The 21,619-nt window shown below is 46.0% G+C and overlaps 1 long non-coding RNA gene across 1 annotated transcript in view; it reads right to left on the bottom strand.

Annotated features, from left to right (window-relative positions):
* Positions 1 to 1,111: 1,111 nt before the first annotated feature.
* LOC126511838 (uncharacterized) overlaps positions 1,112 to 21,619 on the bottom strand; it is a 44,268-nt gene continuing 23,760 nt past the window's right edge. The window contains exons 5-7 of the long non-coding RNA XR_007594791.1: positions 4,947 to 4,992; positions 2,852 to 3,269; positions 1,112 to 2,073 (exon numbers count right to left, since the gene is read on the bottom strand). This is a non-coding gene — a long non-coding RNA (uncharacterized lncRNA). The remainder of the gene's footprint in view (positions 2,074 to 2,851; positions 3,270 to 4,946; positions 4,993 to 21,619) is intronic.

The raw sequence follows: 21,619 nt of genomic DNA, 5'->3' as shown, positions 1-21,619 counted from the left end.
ATGTATGAAGGTCTAGGTATCAAACCCAGGATTCCCTGCATGCTAAGCTACCAACAGAGCTACACCTCCAGGCCACATTCATCAGTTTAATGTCAGACACACATAACCACTATCTCAAAATCTCAGCTCTTAACATGCAGTGAGTTAGGCAGAGTGTTGGCTAAGCTAGCCTATGGACGTTTTCACTGGGTTTGGGCCCTATCTCAGGGCCCCCATGATCATTTACCCCAGTATGGCCCTGCTTTTGGTATTTACACGACATCTTGTCACTTCTGCTTTCTTGGCCGTTGTCACTTGATTTTATCTACTTGGTTTGTCTTACTGGCTAATTTTTAGATTTTTTATTTTTTTAATTTTTTAGTGTGGAAGCTAAGGGCACCCAAAGATGCCCACATCCTAATCCTAGACATCCGTGTTACATTATGGGACCAGGAGAAATTCGTTGAGATGACAGGGGTGGGGAAGGCTAGAGAGATGGCTCAGCGGTTAAGAACACTGGCTGTTCTTCCAGAAGACCCAGGTTCAATTCCCAGCACCCACATGGCAGCTCACAACTGTCTGTAACTCCAGTTCCAACACCCTCACACATGCATACATGCAAGCAAAACACTAATGTACAAAAATAAAAACAAATAATCCCATTTTAATTAAGGTTAGCGATAGAACTATGATTGTCCATCAGTTGAGATGAAAAGGAGGGAGAGGGTCCCAGGCCACCCACCTGGGCCTCTTGTCATGGTCCTTTGAAGTGTCCATGGGTAGCAATTGAGGCAGGCAGAATATTCTCAGGGAAACTGATCCCTGCTCTTGCTGGCCATGAGGCTGGAGAAGGGTTGCCAAGAGTCATAGATGTGACTTACTCTCAGAACACAAGGAAAAGTCCTTGATTTTAGCTCAGTGAAGCCTACTTAGACTTACTTCAGAATGATAACATGGCAAATTTATATTGTTTTAATCCATTAAAATGTGTGATAAATTGCTATAGCAGCAAGCAGAAATAAGAAACGGTTTATTAAATCTAAACAACCAGAAATGAGATTTACCACCATTCTTAAAACATTCTAATTTTACTTTATAATCAGAATGAATATAAGATACATGTGTGGCGGGGGTGCCCCAGAAACCAGAAATTGGGTATTGGGTCACATGGAGTTGGAGTTACAGGTGATGAGCTGCTTGACATGGACATTGGGAACCGAACTTGGGTCCTCTAGAGAAGCTTACACGTTCTTCACCACTGAGTCATCTTTCCAAGCCCTCACCAACAGTTTTTATGTGTATCGCTTATTGGAGAAATGATCAAATGTCAAGAACAATTGAAATCGGCAATTTCCCTTAAGGAACGGCTTAGATTGGATTCTCAACCAGACGCTGACCCAGCAGGCTGAGGCCACAGGCCTCCTGGAAGGAATATTGAAGCCAACAGAGGGGGACATCAGCCTGCAGAGCGGTCATCTGAGGCTGGAGCTGGCTTACAGGCTGGTGTAGTTCTTCCTAGTTGCCCCAAAGCGAGAAAAAGGGGATTGTCTCTCCTTGTCCAGTTTGGGGCAGGTGTAACCTCTTACGAGACCGTGTCTGGGTGTCTGGTGGCAGAGAGCAACACTCAGGGTAAGCACAGCTGTGAGCTATCAGCATTTGGTATTCTCAGCTGCAGGGGGATGGATAGGTCAGCCGTGAGCCGGGGAGACGCATGGGAACTAAAGCATTTGTTGCAAGCCATTGGTATTTCTAGGCTATGTCCCGACATGTTATACTGTGCTCTCCTTCTGTCTAGATATGAAGAGAACAGGAATCGTTGGTCTGGGGCTTCCTGCAGAGCACATGCTAGCTAGGGAGTTTACACTCCCCAGTCCCGGTCCCAGACAAGTGGTCGCTGCTAGCTCCATTTCACAGATGAGTTCACTAGGACTCAGAGCTCTGGCTGGTGGAGCAGTTTCTCTGAGGCCACCCAGCTAGCGAAGAGGCAGGGCAGGTTTCAACATCAAAGCCGGCCCATTGACTCTGCAGTTCACCACAGAGCGAGCACACAGGGCCAGCTTCAAACATCAGTTGGACGCTGCAAGATTTTCAGTCCTGGGAGAAAGATAAGATTATATTTGGTAAACTCAACTTCCTAAATAGGAAAAGGGGCCCGAGACTAGCTGATAAGATATTACACAAGGGTTGAAATGAAAAAGAACTTCTAGGGGCCAGGAGTGGGGACGGAGGGTGGGGCAGGGTGGGAGGGGGTTGTTTTAGAAGATCAGGGCTTGCACTGCACACTGTAAATCAAAGTTAATTACATTTTACTCCATATTACATATGAAGAAGTGAGTCGTAATTTTTACTTATGCCTCAGTATTCCCTCTCCAAATAGAAGCTCCTAAGGGGAAAGTGTCAAGTGTTTTAGCTTTTCCTTGGATAGCTCCAAGCACTATGTCAACCCAGGACAGCACATAATAAATACCATTTGATGACTTTTTCCCTCGCAGCCATGCCCTCAAACCCCAACTAACAGCCCACAGTATCTTTTACCCTAGCTGTCTCCCTGTGGGGCTGACTCAAAAAAAAAAAAAATATCGTGCCCTGGGAAATGCTGTAAATGTTCTCTTTTTTAATAAGGGTCCTGGTGTCCTGTGATGGATCCTATAAAATCTTGGACCGGCTGGTGCGTTCGCAGCCATGCGGACCCATTAACAGCGTCTGGTTCTGGGGGTAACATGCTTCCTATCCAAAGTGCAAAAGCAAAAGCATTTATTATGAAGAACACTGGGTGACCTGGAGTAAAGACAGCTGTGCCCTGGTGCTGTCTAGTCCGTGGTCCTCCCTCGGTAGATTAAAGAAATCTATGTTTTATGGGACCATCACTTACTCTGTGTATACACAGAAGGCTGGTTGGCGGGCAGCCCCCAGGACTGCCGTGTGTGTAAGGTTTCAGGCCCAGGAACAGGCAACAGGGTTCTGCTAGAACACTTATTCCAGCATGTTCTAATGTCTTCAAAAGGGGACGAGGCATGGTTTCTGTTCTCTCCTAACAGAATGACGCATAAGTAGCTGTGCCCTACGCGTAGCCGCCCTCTGGTTTCTCGCAGAAATCCTCCAGGTGTTTCTCGTCAGCTTCTCGGTTGATGACATGCATGAGCAAAGAGTCTTTCAGGGAAGGCCTGTCGCCGATTGGCTGTGCAGTTTGGGGCTCTTCCTTTAACTCACTGAATATTCATTTTCTTCATCCTTACCTGAGAGAAAATGATCTGGCTTCCTGGGATCTGGGCTCAGTTTCTTGGTTGGTCCTTTAACAGTGAGAGGAGCGGTGACACAGACTGAGACCCAACAAGAAGCAAGAGCCTGAGCTCAGAGGACTGAGAGTTCAGAGCTGCCTGGGCTACACTGAGATGCACACCAGACCTGGCCTCAAAAGAAGAAAAAGGGGAAAGGACTCCCTAAAGCTGCTTGCAAAGGAGTTTTAATGTTGCTGCTTCACTTGATTTTATCTCAACGTTAATAAGCAGAAGCTTTTTAAAATGCATCAGTCTAAAATCAAGCAAAGGTTACGCATTCCTATTTAGATGTACGGGCACTCATGCCTGCAGGTTCAGTATCAGTGGTTTCAAATAATTTCAGATTGAGAATATTTGTTTTAAATAATCTCAGGAGTGGGATATAGTTAGCTGGGTGGTAGAGTACTTATTGAGTCTATACATAACTCTGGGTTCATTCTCAGTACTACACACACATGCACACACATGCATGCAAACACACACGTGTACACACACGCACAGGCACACACACGCACAAGCACACACACACACATGCACGCACACAGCTGGTCAATTTCAGAATATTTTTTATCAACTACCTCTCTACCCGTTTCAGTCTTCCCTAACCACTAATCCTTTTTCTGTCTTCGTAAATTTGCCTACTCTGGACGTCTTACAGCTGTGAAGTATTATAATGTGTGGTCTTTTGAATCTGAATTCCTTCACTGAGTGTATTTTCAAGGGTGACCCGTGTTGTCGAGTGTACAAAACTTTATCCTTTTCTGTGGATGACTATTATTCTATCGTGCGGCTTTTCTTTTTATTGATTTGTGAGTCAGGGTCCTGCTATGTAGCCTGCACTGGTCTAGAGTGCTCCATTCTCTTGCCTTAGCCTCTGCGTGCTAGGATTATAGGCATAGCATCGCTCCTGGCTACAATCTTGATCTATTGATCAGCTGTTGAGTTTCCAGGCTCTTTCTGTGGATAAGACTCCTATGAACACTGTACAATTATTTTGGTGGATGTGAGCCTTCATTTCTCTTTGGTATAAAATACCTAGGAATGGACTTTCTGGTCATATGGAATGCCTACATTTAACATTCTGAGGAACTGACATGGTCCCATGGCACCATGTTATACTCCCATGGGAGTGTGCAAGGATCCTATTAATTTTCATCCCAAAATCACACCATATTATTTCCCTTTAACATATCAAGATTTGCCTCTTTCCCCCAGAAAAGAACCAGGAAGTGGTCACAACAGTGGTGATGTGGGATTCCCTTCTGTATGCTGTGAATATCATTGGTTAATAAAGAAGCTGCTTTCAGCCAATGGCGTAACAGAATATAGCCAGGCTGAAAGAGATATATATATAGAGAGAGAGAGGTCATGTAGCCATGGGAGGAGACAGACACTGGAACTTTGCCTGGTAAGCCACATACACACAGCTATACACAGATTAATAGAAATGGGTTAATTTAAGACGTAAGAGTGAGCTAGAAATATGCATAAGCTATTGGCCAAGCCATATTGAAATTAATATAACTTTCTGAGTGATTATTTGGGGTCTGGGAGGCCGGAAAACAAATGTGTGACCTCCATCTACACAGTGGTCACAACTTTTAGTCTTGATTGGAACGTGGAGTAGCTAGGCCAAACCTTTTTTTTCAGGCAGATTTATCCTCTGGAGTATTGGAATATAATACTTACTTTCTTGTCTTGTATGTCTTGTAAGGAGAGAACTTCATTGGGATCCCTGGAATGGGAAAGCAGAGTCTTATGACGTCTGTTGATGGTGGTTTCCACAACAAAATAAATAGCTATGATTCTTAAAATTGTTGTGTTAGCCCTGGAAGAAATAGTAAAGGCCTTATAAACCAGGCGTGGGAACTGATAGAGGCTCCAAAGACCATCAGCTCAGATGTAGGTACTTATGATTTATACAGCTCTAGACAGGCTTAGGAAAAGAAGTCGGATTGATTAGCAATGTCTGCAGAAACGATGGGAGAGCAGCCATGGCAGCCCATCTGATACCTGCTCAAGCCCCCTCATTGATGTCCCCAAAGTCACACAGCTGCCTCATGACAAAGACAGAACGGGAAGCCGTTCAGAGGCTGTGTTTCTGTGTCGTATTGATGGGTTCTGAGGAGCAAAGAGTAACCTGGTCAGAAGCTCAGTTTCTATCCTGCTAAGGTCAGATAATTTTCATCTACACATGCAGGACTTGCTCCACCAGGGTAACTAGTTACGATTACAGAGGCTTATTGAATGCTCACTGATATGGGGGGCCAGTTCCATTTGCCGTATCACCCCATCTCCAGCACCCATGTGACTCACCCTTTGAAGTCCACAGACTGCACATTGGTACAATCTTGAGTAGGATCGGTTGGGACCAAAGAGAAACATAGTGTTGGCCCTTCCTACTCTGAAGGGAATGACTTTAGGGTGTGTTTTCCATCTGAGCAAAGAGAGAGTGAGATCCGGACTTGGATTATAGATCAATCAAACCTCGTTTTCCAGAAACAGTAAGAACTGGGCTTATTCTAGAGGAAGGAGAAAAATGACTTTTCTATAGGAAAGAGATGAATATTGCCTATACAAGATAGCCATTAATAGATATATTGTCAATGTACTTTAGAACAATCACCTGAAAGTAGTTAAAATGGCAAAAAATTGTTATTGTATTTTACCATAGCAACTGTATCAGAATCTTGCTGTGTTGTCCAGGCTGACCCCAGACTTCTGAGTAACTGGTACCATAGGCAGGCACCACCATGTCTAGTCTGTCGCTGTTTTTTCAATTCTTCAGATCTCTTTGAATCTATTTATCATGTAAAATGCGCCTGGCTTTTCCTTGTCTGTCTTCTTAAGGAGTTAACCTATGCAGTAACAATAACAAAAGCATAGAACTGATAACCCCATGGAACCCACTCTTCTTATTTCTTTTTAAATGTTATTGTACACGAGTAAGACGTGACACTCAAGGGGCTGAGGAGTTGCGGAGATGCTGGTTCACTCCAGTGCCGTGCATAGTGCACAAGAGGTAAGACGAGTTTGGCTCCCCGGCGTCCACATGAAAAGCCAGGTTGTCCTTTTGTCCCTGTCACCCTGGCTGGGCTGGGGGAAGGGAGGTGAACCTAGGAGCTCATACTCCAGCCAGGCTAGCAGAATCGATGAGCTTCGGTTTCAGTGAGAGATTCCAACCTCAAAAAATAATGTGGAGGGCAATAAAGGAAGACACCCAACATCAATCCCTACACCCCCGACTCCATACACACACACACACACACCCCACATATCTGAGAACACATATACACAACACACACATCACAACATATATACACACTCGCATACACATACAACACACACACCACATATCTGAGAACACATATACACAACACACACATCACAACATATATACAAACTCGCATACACATACAACACACACACCACATATCTGAGAACACATATACATATACGTACACACACCCAACATATATATACACTCACATACACATACAACACACACAACACATATCTGTGCACACACATACACAACACACATACATACATACACACACCACAACATATATACACACTCACACACACACATACACACCCCACCCTGCCTCTCTCTGTTTCTCTCTTTCTCTTTCTCATGTGAATGAAATGTAAGCTCCAAAACCACACCCAAATGCTTGCTGCATGTTTCCTGACAAGATGGTTATGAACTAACATTTTGGAATTGTGACCCCCCCATATTAAATGCTTTCTTTTATAAATTGCCTGGGTCATGGTCACTGCAATAGAACAGTGACTAAGAGAAGCCCTGTTCCCCTTACTAATATGCAGGTATCTACAGAATCGGTCAAGTTTAGGGTAAAGCTTGAATTGTTATGGAGTTTCTTCCCCATAGTGACGTGGGAAGGAAAAGACCAAGTGAGGTACTTACCACAACTAAAAGACCTAAGCAGTTCTTCCTCGCCTGGGTGTCTTCCAGTATCCAAGATTGGGGAGGGGACAGTGGAATAAAGGTGCTGTGTTATTGTCCAGCCCCTGGTTCATCCCCCATCCTTGTGGAGGAGAAAGCCATAGACTCAGAGACAGAAACACCCACTTTTCTCTCCCATAACAGCATAAGGCAGATGACGGTGAGTCCCAGACTGGCCTGAGCCAGGCCACCAACCCCATGATCTGGAGCCCAGATGCTGGCGCAGGAGGCAGTGAGGGCTTGGCACCGTTTGCCCCTATATCCACCCCACATCATTCGGTGACCTTCGACACCAGCACCTGGCCCAGCACAGCGGAGCAGCTGTTGCCGTGGCTATTTTGGAGGCGATCATATATTTTTAATGACCCTGCGAAATCTCCCCCTGAGCAGGGAGGGAAGAGTTGAAATTACAGCCAAGCAATTTGCATTGCGAATCAAGTGGCCCTCCCAGAATATGCAGAAAGAAATAAATGCCTCCTAATGAACCCTGGGGCTGAGGGGAGGGGCTAAGGCTTTGATATGAATTCTAGGAGAGGGGTAAAGAGTTTTAGCCAGCCTGAGACCCAGCAGGGAAGTTGGAGCTGGAGAGCCAAGGCAGTCAGTCCTCTTTCAGCCATGGAGGAAGGAAACTGGATTGATTATCTTGCTAATAACAGTCTTGCTAGCTGATGAGAGCCTCTCGGAGAGAGACACCGATTCAGTGGTACCTAACCAACCTGCTCCTTGCCCTGCGATACCTTCTGCACACACTGACTTCACTCACCAACGCAGCAGACCCAGCCAGATACCCCAGTTCCTCACCGGGTACTCCAAAGCTTTTTCTCTTTTCCAAGGTTTAAGAAAATCTGTCAGTAGCTGGGTGTAATGGCACATGACTTTAATTCCAGCACTCGGGGAGGCAGAGGCAGGTAAGTTCAAGGCCGGCCTGGTCTACAGAGTGAGTTCCAGAACAACCCAGAACGACACAATGAGACCCTGTCTTGAAACTATAAAAAAGAAAATCTGCCAAATCTGGATGGATGGGCGGATGGATGGATGGATGGATGGATGGATGGATGGATGGATGATGAAGGAACAGCCTTTCCACTGGAAGTCTTTTGTAGTGACTGCCACCAAGACAAACACAGCCTTCCTTCCTCTTCCTACCCTACATTCTAAAGAGTCTAAAGCAGCGGTTCTCAACATATGAATCACGATCCCTTTAGGGGCTCAAACAACCCTTTCACAGGGGTCACCCAAGATTATCGGAAAACACAGATATTTACATTATGATTCATAACAACAGCAAGATTACAGTTATGAAGTAGCAACAAGAATAATTTTATGGTTGGTGGTCACCACAACAGGAGGAACTTTATTAAAAGGTCACAACATTAGGAAGGTTGGGAACCGTCTGATCTGGAGTCTAGAGTCTGAGTTGATTCAACACAGGAAAGGGTGTGTGTGTATGCAATGTGTTCGCGTGTGTGTGCACGCTCGCGTGTGACTTGTAGGAGTGCTTACTAGTGGGGCTGGCGTGTTAGCCAAGCAGCTGTGTTGAATGCGTGCCACGAATCTCAGGACATGTGGACATGGTATTTGTGTAGGCTTGACAATGCCTGGTAATCAAGGTTTGTGTAGACTTGAGACAAGGGAAAGGAGGGGAGCCCTGTTCACTGCCTTCCTTCTGGATAGCAGCAAGGCCAGCTCAGACAATAGGGCTCCATAGATGCTCACAAGGTCCCTGAAGGCCTCTCCCTTCAACTTCTTCCTGGTCACAACCTTTTCCCAGGGCTCCTGCTCAGCCTTCCCCAGAAGGGTCCCTTGAGAGGAATCTGGAGCCCTCAGGAGGCCCCTGGCAGTAAGTGAGAACCTGCATGGTTAGGCAAGAGCCCGCCAAGGTCATGCAAACAGATGCGGTCTTCAGATGGCTGGTACCCAATCCCACTCACCAGGATGAGAAGTAACAGCTATCTGCCCATTTTCTCATTCATGAAATAAAGACCTCAGCGAGCAGATCCCACCACCTCATGGCAAACACAGGAGTGGGTAGGTAACCACTCAGTGCCCTGGGACTGTGCAACCAGTTTGGGCTAAGATGATTTGGCCTCCTTACAGAATCCCTAGGGACGAGATGCACAGGCCTATGGGCTAGGGCAATGCCCATGGGAGTAACCCCTCCCTGGATCAGGATGTTTTGTAAACACACATTTTGGTGACATCTGCATCAAGATGACCCTGGAAGCAAGGGAGAAATAAAAAGGAGAAAAGAGAAACTTGTATTATTATTATTATTAAATCACATGAGTCATCATATTAAATAAATGTAATTGGCAAATGACTGGATTTTGTTTGTTTGTTTAGACAAAACTTTGTAGCCGGGTGGTCCTCAAACCCATGTTCCTGCTCCCCACCTTCTCAGTGCAGGGACTAAAGGGTTACAGCTCCATGGGATTATGGGACTTTGACTTAAATTAATTAAATGCAAGAAGACATTTATTAGTCAACCAGGAAATTTTAGAGACTGGGTAGAAATAGCAGATAACATTTGGAATTATTGTTGATATTTTTAGATGGAATAATAGTTTTGTGGTTATGGAAAGTCCAGATAGCCTTCATTATTTAGAAAACACTGTGAAAAACCCATGGGTTAAATGAATACCTCAAATAATCTCAGTAGGGTATCAATTTGGGAAGCAGTGGTAAGTGTGTCAAATACAACTGGCAGGTGACAGTTTATAAAGGGTTTTGTTGTTGTTTTCTGGTTGTTTTGTTTTTGTTTTTTTTTTTTTCCAGACAGAGTTTTTCCATGTAGTCCTGGCTGTTCCAGAACTCGCTCTGTAGACCAGGCTGGCCTCAAACTCAGATCTGCCTGCCTCTGCCTCCCCAGTGCTGAGATTAAAGGTGTTTGCCATCACTGTCTGGCTTATAAAGGGTCTTATCATATCATTTTTGAATTTTTTGCTTGGATATTTCCATAATAAGAATTTTAGAAGAAAGAGAGAAACCCCTCTGGAGATGCCTTGTGGGGTGCCTGTGTCCTGCCACCGTATCAACCAGGACAGTGATGATTCACAGAGAATCTTGGACAAATGAGGAGGACCACAGTTGAGCAACATTCGCTGAGCCTATAAATCAGCAAGCACAGCTGAAGCCATTTAGTAAGAAGCTTGTTAATCAGGAAAATCTGTCCTAAATGGGTCATTTTATTGGCACAGGGAGGAGATGTGATGAACACCCCTGGCAGGGAGGGGGTTCCTAAAGAATGCCAAGCTCTCCCTCAGAGAAGCCAGAGTTGAGTGGTGCCCTCTCTGAGGCCACCTCAAACCTTTTCCAGAAAGAGACAGACCCCAAAGTAAGAGGGAAGGGAGTAGGGGCAGAACCCTGAGAGTGGGGTTGGGGGGGGCTCCTATTGTTACCTATCGACCCCTAAATGTTAAGTCCTTCCAGGTTGAGCTGGGATTGTCAGTGCCAGAGGCTGCATCTGGCCTGATGAACGGATTCCTCTGAATGGTCCGGGTCAGAAGAGTGAAAGAAAACCAGGGCTGGAAAGAAACTTGGCGTCAAAAGGCCCAAATTTGGGTTCTAACTTTGCCTTTTCCTAGGGATAAAACTTCAACCAATTCAGCTCACACAACCCCTATCTCCCTGCTAGCTAAGGGGACCAATGTTATCCATCCCACAAGGCTGGGTGACCAAATAAGCCAGAAATCATATGGGCAGAGCGTTATTGTTAATCTCATGTTTGACTGAGTAGCTTAGGAAAACTTTTTTTAACCATAAGTAATGATTTAAATACCAAGAATCTTCACACTGAGTCAAAACAATAGCAAGAGCAAAATCTCTGCTTGAGCCCGCCCAGGTTGTTTATACGGATCCATACTGACCTTGAGGTAAGAAAGAGTGCACACAGGTCATCTTGCACAGACCTGCACCTCGTGGTTGCCGAGGAGACACTGCCATACAGCTCTTACCCCTTCACCCACATTTGTTCTTGGCTCTTCCCACACAGTAACACCCATCTCTCCCCTGGCTCTGGTCTCCAGCCTGGCTGGTTCCCAACCCTCCCATGGAGCAGGAGGCCACCCCTGCGGAGCAGGGGATGTTTTCCTTCTGTCTGCCCCTCCGTCCCCTTATGGTAGACGCCTCGGGTGTGAAACTGCACACCCGTCATGTTGGCCTTCTGGTTCTGGAGGCCTCAGGAGGAAAACAGCTGTCCCTCTACTTCCTGGGGACAGAGGAAGTCACACTTGCCGGACGGCTGAGCGCTAAAGGAACGTGTAACATCAAATCAAGGCTGGGTTGAGTTTAAAAATAGATGTCTGGGCCTCCAAAGTGCGTGTCTCCTTCCAGTCCCACCTCCACTCCCCTCTTGCTTCTTTTGGGGAGGGAGAGTCAAAGGGGTTAATCCCTCCTGAGTGGGCCCTTGCACCCCACTCACCCTGCTTGCGTTCTGTGGTCTTTCTTTTCTGTCTTCTCTCGTGTGAGTTGATTAAAAGCTTTTTGAGTTTGAAGAGGTTTGTGTCATGACAGTTCCGCTGGCTGGGCGCCATGCAGTGTGCAGGCACACACAGTATTGAAAAGGAAGGGAATGGCCCACGGCCTGGAAGGACCAGAGGTCTTTCGACATGGAGATGAGGTGCTGCTGTGCTCACTGCTGAATCTGAGGATAAAGTAACAGGCTGTCCATCTTTACAAACCAGAAGAGAAGGCCAGCACAGCATCTCTGTGTGCTGTTTGTTTTCCGGAGAAGAAAAGAAAGGAGGCACTTCAGTAGTGGTAGACCAGGTTGATGTGGGTGCTCCTTCTGTATATGTGTTGCTTTTATTGGTTGATGAATAAAGCTGTTTCGGCCAATGGCTTAGTAGAGTAAAGCCAGGTGGGAAATCTGAACAGAGAGAGAGAGAGAGAGAGAGAGAGAGAGAGAGAGAGAGAGAGAGAGAGAGGAGTCAAGGAGACACCATGTCGTTGCTGAAGGAGAAAGATGCCAGAACATAACCGATAAGCTGCAGCCTCGTGGTGATACAGAGACTAACAGAAATGGGTTAATTTAAGATGTAAGCACTAGCTAGGAATATACCTGAGCCATTGGCCAAACAGTGTTGTAATTAATACAGCTCTTGACTGTTTATTCGGGTCTGGGTGGCCCGGAAACGAAAGCGCAACCTCGTGCTACGCCAGGTGCCCAAAGGCAGACTGTTTACAAATGGCAAATCAAGTTTTAAGCTTTTTTTCTCACTCCAAAGTCCCTACTGCCCATGAGGATCTGGGAAGCATTGTTCTCCTACAGCACCCCTCCCCATTACTCTCTCCAGGGCCCAGGTATCTGAGAGGGAATTTCCTACTGTACCTATGATAATACAGAAACTGCCATCAAGGGTTTACTCATCCCAGGGCAAAAATAATAATAACAATAATCCCCATATTAATGGACATCTGTCAACTGTCGACTGGTTTTCCTCCACAGGAATCACGGCAGTAGGGACTGCCAAAGGACCAAATGGCAATAATTCAGCTTAAAGATAATTGGCTTTATTTCTTAGTGTAAGATTGAGTAACACTTTCTTTCACAGAACAGAATGAGTGTTCCCTGAGCTGAGCAGAGGAGGCTGGCTCTCCCGGCAGAAAAGGACTGAAGGAAGGAACAACTGAAAGCAAACAAGAGATTGGTCATTTCAAAGTTACTTGCCTTGTAAGGCAGGGCAGGGAGGCAGAACACTAGGAAGAGACTGTTCCATCAGGCAGGTTACCTGAGGTTAGCGGTAGGATTACGGCAGAGGGAATCTGCTTAGCGTGCCAGTAGAAACTGGTTCCTCTTAGGAAATCTAGCTGTTATCTCCTCATCCTGATCTCTCAAAGGTGAAATAAACGGCTTAGTTTCCTCTTGGTGGCACAGTACCTCAGCGTGACGTGTTAGCCTGGTCTTCCGGGTTAAGCTTGGGAGTTTAGCCTGGAATGCTGGCCTCCTGGAAATGGGACTTAGTGCTTTGAAGTCCTGCATTGTCTTGGTGGGACCAAGATAATGCATCTTTTTCTTCCACATACATTGAAGCCGTGGTGATGTAAAGTCAAGGGGAGGTGGCGGCAAGGTTAGAGGCACAACACTCTTTAACTCTATAGGAAGTAGCCCACCAATGGGTGGCTGTATCCTAAACTCAGTCCCACTTCTAAACCAGCTAGAGAGCCAGCCATTTTGTTCCACTTAACCTTACCCCCCAATCTTGTGTGTGTGAGTGTGTGTGTGTGTGTGTGTACATGTGTGGGCACCAAGAATCAAAGCCAAGCCCTCATACACGATAGGCTTAAGTGTCCTACCACCGAGCTACAGCCCCAACTCTAAGCCTTGTTTGATCTTAGCATCATCCTATGAGTCTCTGTGAGACGGTTGCTGTCCTTACCAAAGGACGGTGTGGGGCTCAGAAGGGCCCACTGAGATGCCCAAAGTGCTGGGCCAGCCTGCAGTGTATGAGACCTATCTCATCCTTCCTGAAGGGCACCTCTTCTTCCTGCAGATCTGTGTGTCCTGGATGATGAACAGAGAATTCACGTTTCTGTTTCCAGAAGGCCAGACACTGGCCAAATCTGTGACTCTACAGATCAGAACTGTGAACGGTGGCAACTTTAGAATCCACAGAGACAACACTGCCTTTCAGAGATTGTTGTGGAAATTACTTTAGCTATGTAAAGCTGTGTTACACTTGTTTTATGCTGCAGAATATTACTGTGTGTAAAGGTGTGTTACATTTGGTTATGCTATATTTCTTTAACAATATAAAGATGTGTGTTTAATTATGTAGAGATGTGTTGCTGTTTCACCTTGCCTGCCTAAGGCACATGATTGGTCTAATAAAGATCTGAACAACACCATACATGGGTGGACACGTATACACATACACAACAAATAAGTTTAAACCATAGCGGGAAGGCTCTGAGCAGACATTAGAAGGGACTTTCTGATCATGAAAACCAAGAAGACTAAAGGAGAGAAGGCTGTATTTTCAGAGATGTGTAGAGAAAAGCTCAGCTGCTATGAGCTGGGGGAATGGTGGCTCGTACTAAATTCCCAGCACTCAGAAACTGGGGGTAGGGGCTGGAGAGATGGCTCAGGGGTTAAGAGCACTGACTGCTCTTCTAGAGGTCCTGAGTTCAATTCCCAGCAACCACATGGTGGCTCACAGCCATCTGTAATAAGATCTGATACCCTCTTCTGACTTTCAGGGATACATGTAGGTAGATGCTGTATACATAATTAATAAATAAACCTTTTAAAAAAAAGAAAGAAAGAAACTGGGGCGAGAGGATTGTCACTGAGGCCAGCCTGGGCTATAGGACAAGACCCTGTTTCAAAACAAAGCAAGTGATTACCTGGTGAGCAGGCCAGCATAGAGTGCTGTGGAGACAAGAATGAAGACCAGGGTTAGAAGAACTCCCTTTGAGCCTCCAGCTAAGGGAAAAATATATAAACACAAAGTGGAACTAACTTATTTTTAATTGAATAACCATTGCTTACAATTTGGGATGATTTCAACAATGCTTCTTGTATTTCTATTTTGGCTCTCTAGGGCAAATTTGAAGTTTCCTGGTAATTTATAATTTTAACCACAGGTTTCCTGAGGCAGTAAGTTTATATGGGAAAAATAGTCCACTCTGAATCTCAAAAAAAAATTCCTATGGTATAATTTGCCAATCACACTAAACACACATGTCATTATCTCATAAGCTCATAATTGCCGACTCCTTTAACCCCGACATCTTGGAACAGGTAGTTCTCATTCAAGGAACAGATCATGGCCTTCCCTGAGCCAACCCAGCTTCCCTGAATGACGGGTGGAGACGCCTGAAGAGGAACTCACCCTCCACTTCGGGTTCTGTGGCTCAAAGCTGGTGCCTTCTTTAGAATGTCTTTGTTTATTTTTTTGTTTGTGGAGGCAGGGTCTCACTGCACAGTCTGTTTTGTCTGGGCTGGCCTTGAACTCTGGACTCTCCTGCTTCAGCCTTCTGAATAGTGAGTTGGGACGTCAGGTGGGCACCAACACTCCCAGCCCTCTTATTGGGTTAGATGCTGTTGTCTTTTTTTTTTAGTTATTTTACTTTTGTGTGTGTGTGTGTGTGTGTGAGAGAGAGAGAGAGAGAGAGAGAGAGAGAGAGAGAGAGAGAGGTATATATAGGCAGGCTCATCACAGCTTCAGAGAGATCAAAAGACAGTTTTCAGGAGTTGGTTCTGTTTTTCCAAAGTAGGTTCCAGGAATCAGTTTCAGGTCCTCGGGCTGGCGTGGCAAATGTTTTTTTTCCAAGTCTGATCTTTTGTATACACAGGGAGCCACTGACTTACTCCCAGATGCAAACTTTGGAAGCCTTTCTGGTAGATGACGGATTTGCATGTATCTGGATGCACTTGGGCCTTCTCTATGTTTAGGAGACAAAGAGGTAGATCTGGGAGGCTAAGTCAAGACCCCCTAGATACTTCATCTTAAGCTGGCCAGGTGGCAGAGTGCAGAAACAGATTTCATCAGTATCAAGACTGGATCACAGAACAGAACTTCGAGTCCCAGCCCTTCTCATATTAGGGCACCCAGAACAAATGACAATACAATAGGACAGGTACCCTCGGGGAAAATACCTCACACTTTTTTGGGGAACCATTCAAGTGGTTTCAGCCATTCTCCACTTTCCCTGGGCACCCACTGACTGGTGGACCAATATTTTGTACCACCTATTCGAAGGCTCTGGAATAGAAAAAAAAATGGTTATGGCATTGGACGGAAGGGCCTCTGAATTCGAAATGCTTCGATGTAAGTTTTGGCACGGTTGCTCTTACTCCTTACCTCAGTTCCCTCACTCGTGGTAATGGTGCTAATTCATAGTACCTACTTAAAGAACCTGACCTGAAGATCAAATGAGTCAACCCGCGTCTGGAGCTTAGAAAAACCAGCATGGAGCAGCCCTGACCACGTGACAATTGCTGCTATGGCTACCTTAGTTGGGGGCCAAGGGTGTCTCACTCCAAATCCGAATCTTGCTCTAACCCTTCTTCCTTACGTACCTGTTTCTCCCCCCACCATCCCTAAGGTGGTTGTGAATCCTAACAGGAACCAGGAAAAGGGACCTGGTCTTTAAGGCAGAGATTCACACCCAGCTCCCCTTCCTTCACCCTACAATGCACAACTCCATAAGCCACCTCTGTACTCACTACTCAGGCCTTCAAGCTTCTCCTGGGTTGACCAGATGACTGAGAGGTGTTCTGCTCCAAAACGTTATCACTGTTACGGTGTAGAAGTATCTCTCTCTCTCTCTCTCTCTCTCTCTCTCTCTCTCTCTCTCTCGTGTGTGTTATTTGCAGTCTCTATCTGTGCTCTGTGTGTGTGTGTGTGTGTGTGTATGCACATGGCAGAAGCTCAGCGACAATTAACACCAAACAAGTTGGTGCTTTTTGTTTCCTGTGAATCAAAACCCTGCAACATGCCCCCACCTGCAGTAAGAACACACCTTCCATTTGCAGACCCTGCCTCCAACAGCGGAATTCTAAATTGGAGCCATTTCTGCTACCTCAAGAATAAATCCGTAAGTATATCTCCTAGGCAACGCCTTGTTAGCTTTGCTACTCAAAGCTCTTAAAAATAATAAAACCACACTTTTTTTTTAAATAAACAGTAATTCAGGCCTCTCACTTAAGGCTCCCACTTAATTAGCGTGAATTGCCAGAGTGTGATGCTCACTTCTACCCATATGAAGATATTATATGAATACTGCAAACTTACACACGCCCATCAAAAAATACACTTAAAAATGCTACTTTCCACTATCTCGGGTGATTCCTCCTAGCTCTATTTAGAGGTAGTTAGAACATGCACATCCTTCTTGCTATTAAAAATTGATGCTAGCTCACACTGTCACCCAAAAATAACACCCACAGCAACATCTCAATTTAATCCTGATCCCAGCAAGAGGTACCTTCTACTTTCACAGTTTAAGCAGAATTTTCTTTTCCCTCTCCTCTGTCCCCTAGAGGGGAGGATTCTCTGAAGCCATCTGTCACTCCTCTGAGAGAGAGAGAGCTGTGTTGCTTGTGCAGAGTCCCAAGAGACTGTCCTGGCACAATGAAGGTGCCCAGACAGGACTGTGGAGTCTGTGGGATCTGGATGAACAAAGCTCCAGCCTGCAGGACACCGTGGTCTTACTGTTTTCATTGACATAATGCCCTTCTCTGGTGGAGCCCAGACAGGCTGTGTGAGAAAGTCCTTCCTGGAGTTTGGATACCTACCACAGGCTCAAATGACTGCCCATCCCACAACGCAAGGAGCGAAATGATTTTAAAGACTCGGAGAGAGCTCCTTACCCCTTCCTGGGAATGGATGGAGCAAAGCCAAGTCCAACAACTCTAAGAGCTCACCAGCTTCGTGTGTGTGAGTGAAGGCTACTCCAGGGCAAGCAGCAGTATTGTGCCCAAACCTACATCCTAGAGAAGGAAAGATAAACGTGGCCAGGACTTTTATTGCTCTCTGCCTTTGACAAATGGCCGTGGTTAGTCCACTAACAACAAAAAAACAACTCACAGGCAGTCAAGGAGCCCTTTGAAGAAAAGTGTATTTTGTCATCTCTGGGGGCATAGCCATCACTAAAGCAAAGGAAAATAGTTCCTGAGTGTGTCTTGGACCAACTAGGCTTCCCCATGACTTGCAGCAGTCCTGGGGAAGACTCTATAATGCCGCCCAAGGACACTCAGGTCCTAATCCCCAGAGGCTGGAACGCTACCTCTGATGACAGAAGGGATTTGGGCAGACGTCACTGTGTCAAGGATCTTAACGGTGTATTCATTCCTATCTTGTTAAGGACAGAAGGATTTATTTTGGCTCACAGGTGTGAGCGCAATCCAGGACAGCAGGGAAGGTCCAGGGAGGAGTGTGAGGCGGTTGCAGAGACAACGTAGATTTCTGCTCAGTTTGCTTCTTCTTTTCTATCTCAGTCTAGGACTCCAGCCCACAGATGGTGCCACCCACATTTAGGGCGGGTCTTTCTTCCTCGGTTTACCCAGGCTAGAAAAACTCTCTCACTGACGTGTTCAGAGCTTTGTCTCCTAAGTGGTTCTAGATGCTGTCAAGAGAGGTGGGAGTGGCTAGAACATAACAGTGGGAGTGGTTAGAATGGTGGGCATGGCTGGAACTGAGCCTCTTGTAGCCTAGACTGGCCTCAAACTCACTATATGACTGTATTGGTCAGGGTTTTCTAGAGTTACAGAACTTATAGAATGAATCTCTCTCTCTCTCTCTCTCTCTCTCTCTCTCTCTCTCTCTCTCTCTCTCGTGTGTGTGTGTGGGGGGGACTTATTGGAATGACTTATAGGGCGCCTGTCATCCCGTCTCAAGATCCAGATCAAAAGCGTGTCATCTTCTTGCCTCAAGATTCGGAACACAAGCGTGATCCATCCCTGGACTGCAGTGTGTTCCAGATACAGTCAAGCTGACAACTAAGAACAGCCACCCCAGCACCCAAGGCTGGCCTTGAACTGCTGACCCTCCTGCTTTTGCTCTCCCAAGTGCTGTGATTACAGGCGTGCACCCCCAACCCAGCTCCACCATCAATATTGACCATCACAGACGGGTAGATGATTCCCAAATTAATCTGTGTGGACTATCTATATATGACTATATAACCATAACACAAGCGTCCTTAGTAGAAGGACTAACTATGGAAAGGCTAGTGACAAAAGACCTAAAAGCAGACTTTAGAATCATATGCTTTGAAAATGGAGAGGCCACGAGGCAAAGAATCTAGGCAGCCACTAAAAGTCCAGGACAGATCTCCTCTGTGGCCCCCAGGGAAAACCAGTCCTTACAGCTTGGTCTAAGCCAGGTGAAGCTGATCTCACAAGCCTGGCCATTCTTCCAAACTGTTAATGCTCACACTGCTGTTCGTGCTGGTTTGCTGTCTGTTGCTGGGACCAAAACACTGATCAACACCAGCTTGAGGAGGAAAGGGTTTACTTCAGCTCACACTCCATCATGAAGGGACGTCAGGGTAGGAATCAGGGAAGGAACCTGTAGCCAGGAACTGAAGCAGATGCCGTGGAGGGGTGCTGCTGACTGGCCTGCTCCCTGCCTGGGATTTCTTATGTCACCCAGTACCACATGCCTCTGGTGGGCTGGACCCTCTCACATCAATCATTAATCAAGACTTAGGTACATAGACTTACAACCATAGACCTACCTACACCAATCCGAAGGAAGTATTTTCTCAATAAGGGTTCCTTTTCCCAGATGATCCTATCTTGGGTAAAGTTGACCAAAAACTAACCATCACCAAGTTGCAGTTATTTGTTAGAAAAACTCCTATGCTTTCCAAATACAAGAGAGGCTTCAGTTGCACGCCTCCCTTGGTGGCAGAGGCAAGCCTAGGGGACCAGAAGAGCGTCCATTCTCCTCTGAGCAGATACTGTAACAGACCGTGATCCACTGACCAACACTGATGGCACCTGGAGCTGAGATGGATGAGGGATAGAGACTTCACGGAGAAATTTCATGCTTCGCTGGTCGTGTGTTCCAATTTAGCCCTTAAACCTTGTATGGCAGATACAAGCACTCCTCTCTCTCTCTCTCTCTCTCTCTCTCTCTCTCTCTCTCTCTCTCTCTCTCCTGTCCTGGGGCTTGAACCGAGGGTGTGTGCTTATTGGGCAATCATTCTACCAACTGGGCTACATTCCCAACTGCTAGTTATTTCTGACCAGGTGCTCTCAGTTACAAACAATGGGAAATTCCATGCAAACAGGCACAAGATACTTTATCGAGACATTTGGAGCAGCTCAGTTTCGGAAGACAATTGCTGCAAAGCCCGAGTTCAATCCCCAGGACCTACATAGTAGAAAGAAAGTACCAACTCCCGAAAGTTGTCTTCCGGCCTCCATCTGTGCACCAAGGCACTCCTGTGCAGATAGGCACACACAATAAATGGAGAGCGGGCAGGTTATCAGCTTTGGTTAAACTAGGGTTTGAAGTGGGACTGACTTCTGTCTTCTAGGGAGGACCGTTCTCATGACCTAAACAACACAACCAGGGAGGGCTGTTTTGTTTTCTCTCCATTTCTCAGCTCTGTCTCACCAGGCTCTACCCACACCAGGTCCTCTTCTAGTGACCCTAAGAATGGCCACTGGGATAGGTGATGGTCCCAACCCAGAACCAATTGAGAAACAACCAATAGAGAAGGGGCAGGGGCAATTTAAGTGCTGATTGGCTTACAGCAATCACGTGTTCCCAACCTAGCACTGAAATCAGAATCACCTAGATTCGAAGAATCTAACAGAAAATGGGAGGGAGAGAAATTCCTCACAGAAAATTGGAAATATTGGGAAGAAGAGGGGAGAATGGGTATGGATTATGGGCATAGGATGGATACGGAGAGCCCACAAACGAAAGCTTGCAAATCACATGAGGTTTTATTGTCAATGGCTTTTTTTGAGCTGAAATGAGCAAATTTTCTACCCTCCTTTATATTTATTTCCTGGAGTGAATAACCTTACAAGGGCTGCTTGCTTAATTGGATCCAACACTCCTTAGCCCTCCTGGGAACAGGGCTCTTCATTAAGCCTCCAGGGGTTTGAGATGCCAGTTCTTGTGTCTGTAATTCCTGGAAAGAAGCAGAGCCGCGGTGCTGCCCTTGATGAATCCCAGGCCAATTGTCTAGGCTGTAGATTATCACTGCCCCTCCTTTTACTTATCACTGCTACTTACCCTGTAGCCGCCCCCTTGTAGCTTGTTAATGGAAGAAGGAAGGAACGGGACAGAGCGGGAGAAGGAAGGAAAAGCAGACAGGCAAACCCAAAACAGCCAGTTTAACTCTTAACCAATCCTGGAAGATTTTTCAAGAAAGAAGGTGAAAGAGGGTTATGACTTGGGAGTATCTTGAGTTTCCGTGATCTGTTAGATCTGGAATAACTCTTTCCCTCCCCTATCTTCCTTCCAGATCTTCAGATAGCTGAATCCAGAAAAGCACCTGTTGAGGAATCCCAAGGAATCCAGGACAGTTCCCTTAGGCAACCAGACATTTCCAGTGGCTTTCATTCCTCCCTGTTCTTCGTTCGCCAGGTGTATCAAGTCACTGACAAAGCCAGGCGGGGCTCAGGATTCACTGCCACCATTCTCGATTCAAAGTCCAAGTGATGCAGACCAAAACATCCGTGTGGGCTCGCGCATTTGATCCTCGGAACAGCTCTGTGATGTTTGCCAGGTTCGTGTTTCCAGAGGAGAAAACTTTTATTAGTTGCCTTGACTGGTTCCAGGGTTGACCTCAAACTCCTGTTCTTCTTGCCTTGGCCCATCCACATCATTCCGTGAATTAGAGGCATCAGCTTTAGCTGTGAAATGGATGGAAATGTTCTCAGATCCAGACCCTAGGCCCACATCCAACTTGTCAGTCTGTGGGA

This window comes from Alexandromys fortis, unplaced genomic scaffold (assembly GCF_014885135.2).
Source record: "Alexandromys fortis isolate MF-2015 unplaced genomic scaffold, M_Fortis_MF-2015_v1.1 scaffold_65, whole genome shotgun sequence".
NCBI classification, from domain to species: domain Eukaryota; kingdom Metazoa; phylum Chordata; class Mammalia; order Rodentia; family Cricetidae; genus Alexandromys; species Alexandromys fortis.
This window is presented reverse-complemented; position numbering and strand designations above follow the sequence as displayed.